At 21.3% G+C, this 15,647-nt stretch overlaps 1 protein-coding gene across 2 annotated transcripts in view; it reads right to left on the reverse strand.

Moving 5' to 3' along the window:
- LOC122713991 overlaps positions 1-12,894 on the reverse strand; it is a 37,934-nt gene extending 25,040 nt beyond the window's left edge. The window contains exons 1-2 of one of the 2 annotated variants that reach the window (XM_043934922.1): positions 12,703-12,894; positions 561-892 (exon numbers count right to left, since the gene is read on the reverse strand). The gene's annotated coding sequence lies outside the window, so the exon portion shown is untranslated. Of the gene's footprint in view, positions 1-560; positions 893-8,598; positions 9,137-12,702 lie in introns of those variants that run through there. The other variant, XM_043934921.1, reaches the window with a different exon arrangement.
- Between the last annotated feature and the right edge of the window lie 2,753 nt (positions 12,895-15,647).

The following is a 15,647-nucleotide window of genomic DNA, read 5'->3' on the forward strand; positions in this document are numbered from 1 at the left end:
ATTCATAATATCTACTTGAATTGAAATTTCTAAAACTATATTCCTATCCATTTTCTCTCTAACTCACCATAGTCCACAAAGTTTGATTAAACCTCAATCACTATCTACCAAGTTTTCATGTCCACTCGAATCATAAATTTCCAAAATCACGTTCCCATGTATCTACTCCTTTCCCCCTCAAGTTATCATCTACATAGTCCACAAAGTTCAATTAAACCTCAATCACTATCTATACCAAATTTTCATGTCCACTCGAATCATAAATTCCCAAAACGTATCCACCATATATCCACCCTTCTCCCCTCCCAAGTCATCGTCCTCAACGTTCGATCAAACGTTTCCATCCAGCTCGTTCTACGCAGACACGCGGACTCCATTCGTGGGATCGTGTCCACGAGGCTTTCAGACACGCGATGAAACTTGGTGTTTTTCCACGGGGAACATCCCGGTGTCGGATCGATCGTCCTCCACCGTCCATGGGACATTGAATCGAGGACGGTGTACGCGTGGCCAACCCTCCCCTCGTCAACCCGCCCCAACACAACCCTAGAGGTACTTACTTCCCGGCGCGCCAGGCTCATCTTCTCGGCAACGATCCTCCAACGATGAACACGAGCACTGGGTCGCGTCCACACCGCGACTACCGCGTCCCTGTCCACCGCCCTACGAAGTGGCGCGAGTGGCGACGCCCTTGGACACGCGCACTAACATGGATAACCCTTTTCCTTCCCCGATCTTGGTTGGATTAGGGTTCGATTGGGATTGTGTTCCAAGAGTCTCGTTGGCGAGTACCCGTGGGATCGTTTTTTCAGCCTTTATGAAAATATATCTTGCCACTGGATGCACCTGCTTCTAAGTGGAGGCGTGGAGGCACTTAACGATTCTTTTATCCCTGTGAAAAGATTTTTAAAGTTAGGTGGGTTGTTAATTATTGATAGAAATGTTTGTAAATTAATATTTTATAATTTCTTCTTTTTTTAAAGAAAGCTTTAAAGAAATTTGTTATTAAATTTTGCATTACTATTAATAGATTTAGATCTTATTGTTAATTGGTGAAGTGTTAATATATTCGTGATTTATATATTCTAAAGAACTTATATTATATTCTAACTTTGTACTTTTGAATAGGGTCGATTTTAGGATAGGAGAACAAATGCAAAGATTAGAATATAATGATGTCGGTTAAAGTTTATTAAATTTTAAATTTACGATAGGTGAAGAGAGACACAGATAGAGGGATTATTCTATCTTTATCACATTGCCACATTACTCGATCCTTGTGACATTTTAAAACAGACTTTTCGAAGGTTCTTCGAATATTAATATTTTATAGTATTATTTAAAATCTTAACAAAGTTTAGATTTTATTATTATGTTTTGAAAAATTTTTTAGAAATATTTTATATTATTGAGTTTAAAATTATATTTTCTTTTTATTGTCCTTTATAAAAGTTTGAAATATTTTTAATAAAAATTAAAAAAATAAATTAAACAATATTACGAAATTTTTTTTGTATCTTAAAATGTATCTTATAAAAAATTTAATTTATGTTTTAAGAATTTTTCAATTTTTTTAAATTGAAATTTTTTTTAGGTTTTGGAAATATTTTTTTATGGATTATCAATATTAATAATTTTATTCGATTTAATTTTTTATATTGACTATAATTAGGATATTGAAAAATCCATAATAAAAAAAATTTTCTAAAAAATCTTAATTTATTATTATTGATATATATTTATATTAATATATAATATAATATAATATATATTTTAATTAATTTTTAATTATTAGAAAGTTATTCTATTTCAAATCATTCAAGTAATTATCTTCTAAACTTTTCATTTTTGATAAAATGAATTTATATTTTTATTTAATTAGATATGTAGCCCAGTAATCAATTGAATTTATAATAAGTTAATTTTCTAAAATTATTCAATTGAATCAAGATCATTTATTATTGATATTCAAAATTTATCTTCGTTGAATGTTGCTTAGATTTCGTTTACTGAAATTTATTTCGTCGTTTGGTTATAAACATAACTCGAAGTCATATTAATGATGTGATTTATGGTTACTTTTGTTTACAAGCATGGATACTTGCTATTGTGTAGATATCCTCAGTTTGTTACAAGTGCTTCGAATTAGTATCAATTTATTTAGCAGTACGCATTCTTCGTTTCGACAAATTTACTTTATAATATGATAATATATTTTTATATTTCTATATGTGATATTTATATATAATATTTCTAAAGACCACTATTTATCATTTAAAATATTTTGTAAAAGGTAAGTAATTTTAAAATTAAAATAATTATAAAAAAAATTATTAGAAACACAATATATAAAATATATATAAAAAGAATGTATATATATAATATTAATTTTATAAATAATATAATTTTTATATATCTTTTTATGTGTATATATAAATATATATATATATATATGTACATATATTTTAACATATTTATCTAGATTAATATATTCGAATATTATTAATACTATTATGTATTATTAATAATATTCAAGTAATAAAAGTTTTATTTTTAATTAATTTTGTACAATATATATACATTTTTAGAATTTTAATTCTTGGAAATTATAATGTTATGAAAAATAATATCGAATATCAATTTACAATTCTACAAAATTTATTGAATTTATAGATTTTAAAATTATTAAAGCCTATATATATAACTTTTTTCAAATATTATTAGATAAATTCAATAATCAAATTTAGTAAATTCAAAAAGCATTTTTTAAATTTGAGTGGACTCGAAAGACTATATTTCAATTATCTATAATATGTTTTTTTAAAAAAAACATTAATTTAAGTTCTGAATTTTTTTATTATATTTTAATATTTTAATGAATTTTTATTATATTCAATAATATATATAATATAAATAATATAAATAATAATAATAATATAATATAAATAAGTTATATTAATATTATAACAGAAAGATCATTTTTTTAATAATTAATTCTGATCTATTTTTATAAATAAGATTAACATTTGGTTATCTTGCATGAACAATATGAAACATATGCACATAAATTAAATAAATTATCTAAATGCATAGTTAACATGATTCAAATACTGATACACTTGAAAATTTATTTCAAGAATTTATATAAGTATAGATTTCCAAGAATTTAAAGATAATTATTATATATTATGTATTTATATAATTTATTTATAAATATTAAATTTCTTATTCTCAATATTATATGAATATATAAATTTTATATCATTTTTATATCGAATTATTTATATTTTTTATTCATAATTTTTTAATTAAATTTAGTGAATTAATAAATTACAAATTTTTTAATATTTTAAGAATTATATTAGTTATTATTAGTTATTTCTATTATTATTATTATATCATTTCATTCATTTTTTTCATTTCTATTTATTATTTAAAAAAAAAAATTTTTAATTTTTTAATTTTATTTTTATTCTAGATGTATTATCTAATAACAGAAAATGCCTTTTTTGATGGAAAATATCTATCCATGGTTGGAAAATATCAATGAATCTTTCTAATGAATTTATTCAACAATCATTATTGATTATATATAAATAATTACAAAATATAAAAAATAACAGAAAATGGAATGAAAAATTATTATCCAACAAATTTATTTTAATGTTCTAAGTAAGGTAATTAAATTTATTATTATATATTATTATAAATTATATATTATTTTATTTTATTAATATAATTTTTATTATAATTATATATTATTAAATTTATTATATATATTAAAAAGTTAAATCCTTATCATTTCACAAGAACCTTATTTTTCATATAGTCTATCATATAATTTATTTATAAATTAAATATTGCTATTTTTTTATTTATTTTTAATAATATTAAAGACAATTTTAAAATTAATCTTTTTTTAAATAATAAAATATTAATCAAAATTATTTTATATTTATTAATATTAAAAAAAATTAGTTATTTTTTTATTTTAATATATTTAATAATACTATGGTTAGATTATCAATTACTTAATATTTCTAATATTTTTTAATTTGATAATGACTAAACTATTACCATTCAAAAAGATTTAATTTTTTTCAATTATATTTATCTATTAATTATATTTATCTATTATATACACTAAATATATATATTACCATTTAAGATTAATATAAATTAATATAAACTTTTTTTATTTCTAGATGTACATCAAATCAAATTTCTTATTTAAAGATCGTACGCACGGCTTAACTTTTGAGAAAATTCAAGATCAACGGGAAATAAAAATTTCCCCATGAAAAATTTTTCTTCATGTTGGTCATACTTTCCCTTCTATTTCTACTACTCGTTTTTCCCCAATTTTAGGGTATAAAAGGACTGTAAGAACTCAGAAGGGTCAGTTGAACGACAAGTTTTGTACGATATAAGATATTAAAGTTTCTTCAGTACGTTTCAAATAATTGCATATAGTAAGTAACATATTATTATATTATTATATTATTATATTATTTCACATTATTTTTTGATTCCCGCTTTTCTTTTTTATATGAAAAGAATTAAATAATCTGATAACAGTTTACTTGTAGATATCGCGATCACTACACTGGACAATTTGTATATTAATTGTACGATTTATATATAGAATATATCTATATACAATGGAATATTTATATCTGCTATTCTTGAAGAACAAACGAACAATGAATTAGATGAATATATCAATTTTTTTAATAAGAATTTAATGAAAAAAAAGAATAATCGATTTTCAGCTTCAAATCAGGATTCAGATAAAAAAATCGAAAAAAATTAGATTTTTTATCAGAATCAAAATTTAACTTCATTTCAATATTCCTTTCAAAATTTTTCATTTAATGATACTAATAGATCTCGCAACATCAAACAATATTAATTGTATGATTTATAGTATATATATATATATATATATATATAATCGAATTTCTATATTCATTAGAAAAATAGAAAAACAATTTTTTTTCAATAATTTTCAGTAAGAAATAATCGGTTTTTAGTTTTAATTTTTCGAATCGGAGTTCAAATAAATAAAATTTTAAACAAAAATTTTCATTTTGAAAAATCATGAATAATAGAAAATAAATCAATAAGAAACTTTTGGCAACAAATATTAAATTTTTAGAATATCGAAAAATTTTCTTGTCAACAAAATATGACGAGTACAGTAGATGAATATAAAAATTCAATATATATATATATATACCTTATTCATGATAAAGTTCAGTTATAATATTCAGTCCAGCAAATCCATAACGGTATACCTTTGTCGCTCAAGGTTTAACGATCATTTTAAGAGGTTTATTACTAACATTTTTAGTAGCTCCCGGCATTAGATATACGTCGGTTTATCTATTGCAATTAACAACACTGAATTTACCTGATTAACCATTTCTAACCTGAAGGAATTGTAACTACGCAGCCGCACCCTTCCGGTTCATAATAGAAACTGGTGACAGAGATATACTGTCGATAGATTGCAACTCATATTGTAGTTAATTCTAGGCTTATATATTATATTTATATTTGTTCGATGAAAGATTTGGAAATAAACTTGATTTTCGATTTTTATCTTCGATTTTCGATTTTTATCTTCGATTTTCGACTTTTATACTTTCGATGATTCTATGATCTTATTAACATGAGCAATGTATTAGATCTGCTGCTGCATCGATTCCCACGTTTATTAGCAAGAATTCACTATTTTCAATTTTCGCGAAGTGTGAAAAAAACTTATCGGATTGGAATTAGCATTGAAAATAAAACATTCAAGAAACGTTACAGACTTATCAAGATATTTAAAGAAATGATCTGAGAAGAATTTTTCATCTATTTTTAAAAGGAAATTTTTCAATTAAAAATTCGTGAAGACGAATCGGTAAGGAAATTTATCGACTGAATAAGTCGTTTAATTTATGATTCACAAAAGATATATTAATAACATTAAATTATCTTATTTTAAGAAAATGGAAAAAGATTAAATTTTAAATTTTTTCTTGACAGATTACTAGAACAAATAATATGAAGAATTGCCGTCTTTGAAAGAAACATATGAAGTATTAAACATCGAATGACGTCTGAAGACAGCAGGCAGTTACTTCGAACAGTAACAAGCTTCTCAAAATTCAGAACAAAGGATATTCTATTACCATTTCCCATTAACTTAACATGGAAAAAGATACAATTACTTCTGGTTCAAAAATGTGTTTCACATCTGCAGCAATGATGACTTTACGCAATCCTTCACACATTTCAGAATACGTTTTGGAGATATTAAACAATGAAGATGATACTATTTATGCTAAGAACAATATTGATAAATTTTACTGTTGGAATTGCAGTACTATTGGACACAATAGTAAAATTTGCAAAGAATCTCGTCACGAGAATGAACATCGATCTCAATCGGAACAAATATCACTATCGTCATCAATGAAAAAGCCTTTAAACTTCAAAGAATCTGAAGTGATTAAACGATGAGCAATAGCAAGCAAGATCAAGTTCAACAAGAAATAATATGATTATTGGAAGCATTAATTTGACTAGAAATTATATCTTTTTTAATATTATATTTAATTTTTAATATTATATTTAATATTTTATTTAATTATTTTTAAGTGTAATGATAAATAATAATAGCGAGCATAATGTATATATAATAAATAATGAATATCGATATATCACTGTTTAAGATTAGTAAAGATTATTTTATTTTTCTAAATTTATATATATATAATCTTGAATTCAATAATGAAATGAATAATTGAAATATTAATACTTAAGCTATAATATTATCAAAATAAATTATTTTTTAAAAATCTTAATTTTTAGAAATATATCATAGAATATAATGTGTATAAGATTAAATAAATGGAATAACTATTTTAGATTTCATTTATTTTAGTCTCAATCAATAATGTTTTTCAGATTGGGATTATTTGAGTAATAATAAAAAATAAGTTAACATTAAAATGTCATTATTTTTCTAATTTTTCGTAAACAAAAATATTTTTCTCTTTTTATAAGAAATATAAGTCTGTAACGATTTTTTTATTATTTTACTTTAAAAAAAATATGAAAAGAAATCTATAGGAATATCTATTGAAGTTTCTATTTCATTATATAATCAATCATTTAAAATAACTTTTAATAAAAAATTTTAACAAAAATAAAAATCCTTTTCAAAGGAATATGAAAATGAAATTTTAAAATAAATAAACGACTATTCCCATTAATTAAATTAAAATTAAATTAAAAATTCATTAAAAATTGATTCAAATTTAGAAGTTCTATAATTTATTAAAATTCCCTTAAATCAATTTTTTAATTTATTATGAAATTAATTCGCCGAAATTAAAAATTAAATCTTTTATTTTTTCATTCCTTAAATCGAGTTTGTTAGTTAAAGAAAATTATAAAATTTTTCAATAATATTGGATAAATCAAATTTGATAATTAAAAATTGTACGAATACATTCGTGATGCAAAGCTATATTGATAACTTATTCTTTAAATACATTCAAATAATCAAATCGATCAATTTTCCTATTCAAATTGTTTCTTGAAGTAACTCTCCTTTCCACATATCAATAATATTTCTTCCATTCTCTTTAGTCATCAAGATAAGAATAATTCTTACAACTCTCTCAGAATGGAATCTTTCACACTAAACTGATAAATATACGGTATGTTCTACATATACTCTTCTATATATACTCTTTCACAGAACTTTCTATCTCTATAGTTTCTTGTAGAATTATTTTTTTATAATGAAAATTTTGGTAACGTCTTGGAAAGATTTTAATAACACTTTTTCAATTGACTTACTTTACATTTGAATAACAGTGTTTGTAGAGAAAGTGTAATACATTCAGAAAAAAATATAAATTAGTAATGCTTGATGATTTTTTATGTTGGATTCATTATGAAAATAAGTATGCAATAATTTATTTTTTTTAGTCTGGCAATAATTTCTTCAAGATTTTTCTTTTGTTTCCTTCTAAGATTTTTTTTTCTCTATTCTTTCTCTTCTTCTTTCTTCTCTTTAATTAATAATTTGAATTAAAAAAAAAATTTGTTCAATTGTTTAATTTTTATTTTGTAAATTTTAAAAATAACTATTTTAGTTTTTCAATTTATAAATTTTTACAATTTCTTAAAAGAAATTATACAATATCAACATATTACAATATCTTTTACAAATAATATATATTTTATATATTTTAGAAAAAGAAGATTATGAAATTTTTATTTTTCACTTTATATCTTTGCAAATATATTTTGTATATCTCATAATAAAAACAAAAAAGATTAATACTTGTAATTAATTCAGTTTCGAAAAATTTTACTTTCTTTTTCTTATTTTTCCATGCACACTTTAATATCAAAACATTAAAGAAAAATTTTCAACTTTTCTCTTCCTTGCACTTCCTACTTCTTTCCTCTATTGTTTAAACCAAAATTTTAACAATATAACATTCACAAAAATATTTGTAATTTTATTTTACAATCATAATATTATGAAAATTATATTTAAATATATATAAATAATTAAATTTTACATACTTTTTTTTCACCAAATTTCCACACATCCAATGCACATTTGACTTCGATTAACTCGCGATGTAAAACTAGTATCCGGCAGCCTGTTCTCAATGCCACTGATTGTGAAAATGTGTTGCGAACGCGCGTATACCTCGTGCAACGATAAGAAATCATCCCAAAACCGTCGAATCGAAACCCGCACGTTTATACGTCATCCATCGATCGTGTTGTTCCATGCTGATAATATGATGGCACGTGTTCATCCCACCGTTATTTGAGGTCCATATTTTTTGAAAATCGTATAACGCGTAAACAATATTGACAAAATGATGCGTGTCTTGTTCGATTGTATGACCGACTGTTTTCTTATCTGGGAATTCGACTTGAGTAACACGTTTGTTACAATACAGAATGTTGATATGCTCATGAGGCACGTCATATTCCGTTGGAAGATCGATTCCAAAGGTAAAAACAAAGAGAAAAGTTGATATACAAAAATATCAGTTGAGGCTTATTTATTAAGTATTTATGAGTAATTTAAGTTCGCGTTAGATAAAGCGAGACAGAGACAGAATGACATGACGTGTAATAGAGATAAAGATATCTATTTTATCTATGTTTCTTTTCAGCTAATATAAATTTAAATGGCTTATAACTTAATAAATAATTCTCATTTTGATATTTTTGTACAATTTTTAAATTTCTTTTGGTTTCAATTAAATTGATTTTTCAAAAGTCACCTTGTATATAGTAATTACATTAATATTCGGACACTATGACGCGCCAGAGATTATTTCTGCAATATACCATATGTATTAAATTGATTGTTTTTTAATATATTAAAATTAATTTCAAATAAATAAATTTTATTTTATAATTTTATTTAATAATATTTTATTTATTTAATGCATATTGTTTTTTTTCTGCACAATACAAATATTTTAAACAAATAAATGTATAAATTACAATTGACGAAATTCAATATTGCAAAAATATTCAGAATACAACATAGTTTACAGATAAAACCAGTTTATTCGTTCTTTATTTGTTGCAATAAATTATTATATTCAATTGATTCCTTTTCTTGTTGTCAATTCTTTTTTTGTCTTACTATCTTACTCTCTTATTGTCTTATTATCAATTATTATATTTTTATGTTAAATTTCATTGTTTAATTTATCACTTATTCTGTATTAAATGAATAATATGTTTTTATTCATTATGATGAATATTTTACATAAATAAATGTAATAAATTAATAATCTTTTGTATACCATGATATTTTGATATTAAACGAATATTAATTATTTCCAAAGAAATGATAAAGATATTTTTTTATTTTATTGTAATACAGAATTATATCTTATGGAAAATATGTTTGTTTAGAAATATATATGTAATAAATATACATGTTTGTTTCAGAAGTTAATTAATTTGGCACATCAATGATATTGAAATTAATTATAAATTTTAAATTGAATTAAATACAGTGATTGTGAAAGTTATATTTTTATTTGGCGTTACAATAACGATATACAATAATATGATGTAATGAATGTAACATAAAATATTTAAATAATTTTTTTTTCTTAATAAAATTATTTATAGATCGAGAAAAATAGATTTTTAGTAAAATGAATAAATAGATATATTTAAATAAATATCAGAATTTCAAATATATGTATATTTTAATATGAATTCGTATAAATATCATTTTGAAATTGATATTTCATTAAAATATAAGAAATATAAAAATAAAAAGAATAGTATATTAATAGTATATTAAATAATAGTATTTTAAATAAATACTTTTTAATTTTGACATTATTACAACATAATATTTTAAAATTATGCTATTATTATATATTATTACAATTTATTAATATATATTATATTATATATAACATAAATATAAATATTTTATTTACATTGAATCCAAAAATAAATAATAAATAATATTTATTCATGATTTAGATATTATAAAATCTATTTGTTTATAGAAATTTTTTTTTATTTTGATTTATTTCAAGTTTTCTCCAGCTCTAGTTATTTATATAGTTATTATATCAATCATATTAATGTACCTGTTGAAATAAGTAATGATAAAACTTATGTAGCAATCATGTAAAAGTGTTAAAAAGTGAAATTATCGCAACAAAGAGATAAGTAAATTTGTCTTCAAAGCATAATTATTGTAAGAAAAACATTTTTTTTCAAGTTAAATAAATCTTTTTTTTAAGTACAATTTAAAATGTTATTATTAATTTTTTATTTTGAAAGACATTGATTAATTATTACCAGATTGTTTGGTAACAATGCAAAGATACAATGATAAATTAAATTAATGCTGTGATAAATATGCAAAATAATACTGAAAGATAAAAGTAAAATTTCCTTTAAAAATAAAATTAAGTATATTTAGAAATATCAACTTAAATAATATTTTCGAAAGTTGACAATTTTTTTTTGTCATATCAATCGCATTGTTAATTGTAATAAGACAGTTCAATTTTATTTTGTTAAATCACATATGTTTATTCATAACGTACAAAATTTCATCGATAAATCTATATTTATTATTTAAATATTTAATACATATAAATTAATTTTATTCTATTATTTTTTAATTTTTTTGATATAAACTTATATTTTTATATTTATTATTCAACTTTTTATTCAAATTTTTATTCAAATATTTTATTCTTAACTTTTTATTCAAATATTGTCACTTTAAAATCTTAATTTTACAGATAAATCGAACAAGATTAGATGTAAGGTCAAATAATATAAAGGTCAAAGATTTAATATGTAATAAAATTATATACTATAAGTGACCTCAGAATGACTTTTAAAATGAATTTCAAATTATATGAACTTTCTTAACTATTTTTTTTTTAAATAAAAGTAAAGTCAAAACAAATAAATTTCAACAAATTTTAAACAAATTTCATGAATGAAATAGTACTAATAATTTTGAATTGACTTTTAAGAAAATGTTCTTAAACCATAACCATATGTTTAATTATTTCCTTTTACTTTCAATATTCAAATTTCAATATTAAAATGTGTTTAATGTTATTTAAATATAATAATATTAATTACAATATTTAAATAAATTTTTTATTTAATTTATTTAATTCAATATTTAAATAAAATATAATGTAAAATCATCAAAATCAATAACAAAATTGATCAATAAAAATCAGTAAAAAATTCATATTTTTTAATTAAATTTAAATATAATTTTGAATGAAAAAAAATAAAATAAAATATTTTTTATTATTCTAAAATTAAAATATTAAAATAAAATTAATTTATATTTGAAATAACAACTTATTACATATATAATATATATTATTTATGTAGAAAATAAATCTCTAAATTGTCGCGTATCTTTCAATACGAGTATCATAAATACTATCTGTAGTAATATTTACTGAGATTACACGTATTACCGAATGCATAAATTTCTACACTCTTACACAATACAATATGTAATTTTTTGTAGGAAACATTATTATGTATTAACAAGAAATTGAGAAAAATTAAATAAAAAGAATTAAAATAAATATGTAAATGAGTAATATATAATAAAATAATCCGTAATTAAATTAATAAAAATTTTTTTTCTTCTACATAAATTTTCATTATTCCACTATTATAAAATTAATCATAAAATTTTCCAAATTGTTTCAAAATTATAATTTTAAATTTAAAAATTTTTAATTTTTTTAAAACTTAATTTTTTTTTATAGTTTTTTATATCAATAAAATTTTTTATTAATATGAAACTATTGTTAAATTCATAATCGACAATTTCTCAATTTTCATCACGTTAACAATTTTTTTCAGTATCAATAAATTTTAATAAAATAAGTATAAAATATAACTTTCTACCAAAAAGATAACAATTTTTATGCAACTCGGAAGTTGAATATGCTCCATTTTGAAAGAAGATGAAGCCATCTAAATGATGAAAGACTATCTTTTTTCGTTTCTCTTTTCCTTTTTTTCCATCTCTCGTTTTTATGATAGAGAAGTGGTATTTTGATGGTAATTTAATGAAATAATGAAATAAATTGAGTGTCATCTTATGTTTAAGAGAATGATGGCGTATATACTCACATAATGCAGGCAGATTTTCAAAAATAATACGATGATGACACTGATGATAGCAATTATGTCAGTAGAGATATATATATGGATAATATATCGATTTCTATTTTGCAAAACTGAAATATTACTTAGAAAATGTGCGTTCTATTTGAACAAGCCTTATCTGTACGCAATTTTTGTTGCTTTTAGTCTGTTATCATTAAAAATTATGATTATATAGTGTACAATTATATAAAGTATATTATCTTTAAAACTTATTTAATATAGACTTTATCAATTATATTCAGTTCATGTTAAAAACTTTTTGTTCATTAAGTTTTAAAGAAACTAAACTTATTTCAAAACAGAAAATAAAATAAAGATATTTATATTTTTAAAAATTAAAACAAAAATAATGATAAAATAAAATAAAATTTTGTGAATAATAACTTTAAATAATTTTAAATAATTTCTTTTTAATAAAATATTAATCAAAATTTTAAAAAATAAATTATTACAAATTTTTATATATAATTTTTATATTATAATAAATAATAAAATTAATATTGAATAATAAAATTAGTTAGTTAATTTAGATAAAAATAAAAATTCTAAAATTTAAAAAATTTAGAATTTAAAAAATAAAAATTTGTATTACAAATTAATTTATTTTCATTGAAAAATTTTAATTAATCTGTTTTTCACTAAAGATTTTTTTAGAAAAAACAAAATATCTGTATAATCTTCAATTTTTTTAAATAAGAAAATTAGTTTTTCATCCTATACCAAATATAAAAAGAAATTTGTATTAATTTTTTATTATTTTATAATATATATTATATATTTTAATTTATAAAATGAGACACAGAGAAAACTAAATTCCATCTTTTCTATTTTATTCTGTTCTTAGAAAATATCATTACATTGAAAAATAAAAATAATATGAAGTATTCATCTATTACGATTTTTCTCTTTTTCATTTCTTTATTTTTTTATCTTTATTTTTTTATATTTTATTATGAAATCTCTAAATAAAATTTGAAAAAAAAAAACAAAACAAAGATTTAAGAAACACTTGCTCGATCTACTAAGAAGCATTATCCTCTGCAAAGATAAGATGAAAAACATGATCAAAAACAAAAATAATTTTTTAAAAATGAACAAGATATTTAAAAAAATGAAAAAAAGAATAAAGGACAAATAATGAAAAGAAGTAAAACAAAGAAGAAAAAATAAAATAAAAGAAAGCAAGAAAAAAGAAATATAAGAAGAAAAGGGAAATTAAACAATGTTCTTTTTGTTCCCATTAAGCATTCGTATTGCCTAGTTTAATCTGATGAAAAACTCATGTGCGCCATTTAGATCATCGTAGTTTAAATATTCGTTTTTTTCTTTTAAATAATATATACAAAATTGTGTATCGATGGTCTTTTTTTTTCTTTTTTATTTAATATTTCTTCTTTTTCTTCTTTATAAATGGCACGTGTTTTTCAACTGCAACTGACTAACATCGATTGTTATCGTATTCACGAATGAAATTGAAACCTTCGTGTATGTAAGCTAATGTTTTTCCCTGTATATGTTGGATATGTATACTGTATATATATTTTATGCGTGTGTATGTATGTACGTTCTTTTTTTGATTTGATTTTGACAAATTGATACAAATAAGGAGAATTTTATTTCCATTAAAATGATAATCAATCTCCCTCTTTCCTTCTTTCGTGCTCTTTCGTTCTAATAAATACAATTGTTTCTTTTGTTCTTTTTTTTATTTTTATTTTTGTTTCTATTTTTTTTTTTTTTTAATTGTTATAGAATGCATCAAATATGATGTTCGACAGAATCGCAAGACGGTCATTTTTCTGATTTTTTATTAAAAAAATACAGATCCAGTAGCGATTTGTTTCGGTTACGGCCATTTCTTAATATTGTGACCGAAAGTTCTAAGATCGGCAGCGGCGAATGTGTAATCCGTGGGTCAAATTCTTTCTTTCTTAGAATAGCTAAGAATATTTTTACATCAAGAAAATCATTAGTTCGTTCTTAAAAAAAAGGAAATATTTTGGTTTTTTTTTTTATATTAAACAAATTAATCGAATAAAGTTTTAATAAAAAAAAAAGGAAAAAAATTACATTCAATTTTGTTATTATTTATTATTTATTTTTTCAATTTTTTTTTATTATTTGATATTAAGTGTTGTTTAGAAAAATTTAACACAAATTTGATATAGAAAAGGAATCGAATTTTTTTTGGAATGGAAAAAATACTCCATGCTTAGTTAGGGATAGTAAAATTTTTATTAAATATTCATTTTTATATTTAATTTTATTAAGAATAAAGTTCAGAATATAGGTTAGCTATTACTTTTACTTTATCATTCCGAAGTCAATTTTATTTATGACACATTATTTAAGCAAAAATCACAATGGAGGCTTCATTTCAAAATACAACAATGGTGGCTTTCTAAATTTCAAATAGGCTTTCAGAGCCTCGCTATTTATCATCATTTTTATTTATTTATTGCACTTTAACGCCATCATGTAAAATGCAATATAAAATTTCTTATTCTTCTAAAGTTCTATAGTACTTCAAATACAATAGATCCCCCATTTTACAAGTTACACGCAAATCGAGAATATAACATTGATTTAACAAAGATATGCATTATGTTGAATTATCTCGAAATGAACTCAATTAATATTTCAATTATTTCAATTCATTCTCTATAATTCATCAAATCATTGAATCATACAGAGTAGGTTTAAAATAAACATTTGTGAATACAATAGCTACTTATTCTATTTTCGATATTTCAAAGATAAATACACATCTAAATCAAGTGTAAAATTGTAAATAATAATAAGATCTAAGCAAAATTCGACTCCTTTCTAATTCACTTTTACAAACATACGAATTTACCAAAAATTCAACAAAAATTTATGCATATTATAAAGGACTTCTAATTGTCTTA

This window comes from Apis laboriosa, unplaced genomic scaffold (assembly GCF_014066325.1).
Source record: "Apis laboriosa isolate Shangri-la unplaced genomic scaffold, ASM1406632v1 scaffold26_cov146, whole genome shotgun sequence".
In the NCBI taxonomy this organism is placed as follows: domain Eukaryota; kingdom Metazoa; phylum Arthropoda; class Insecta; order Hymenoptera; family Apidae; genus Apis; species Apis laboriosa.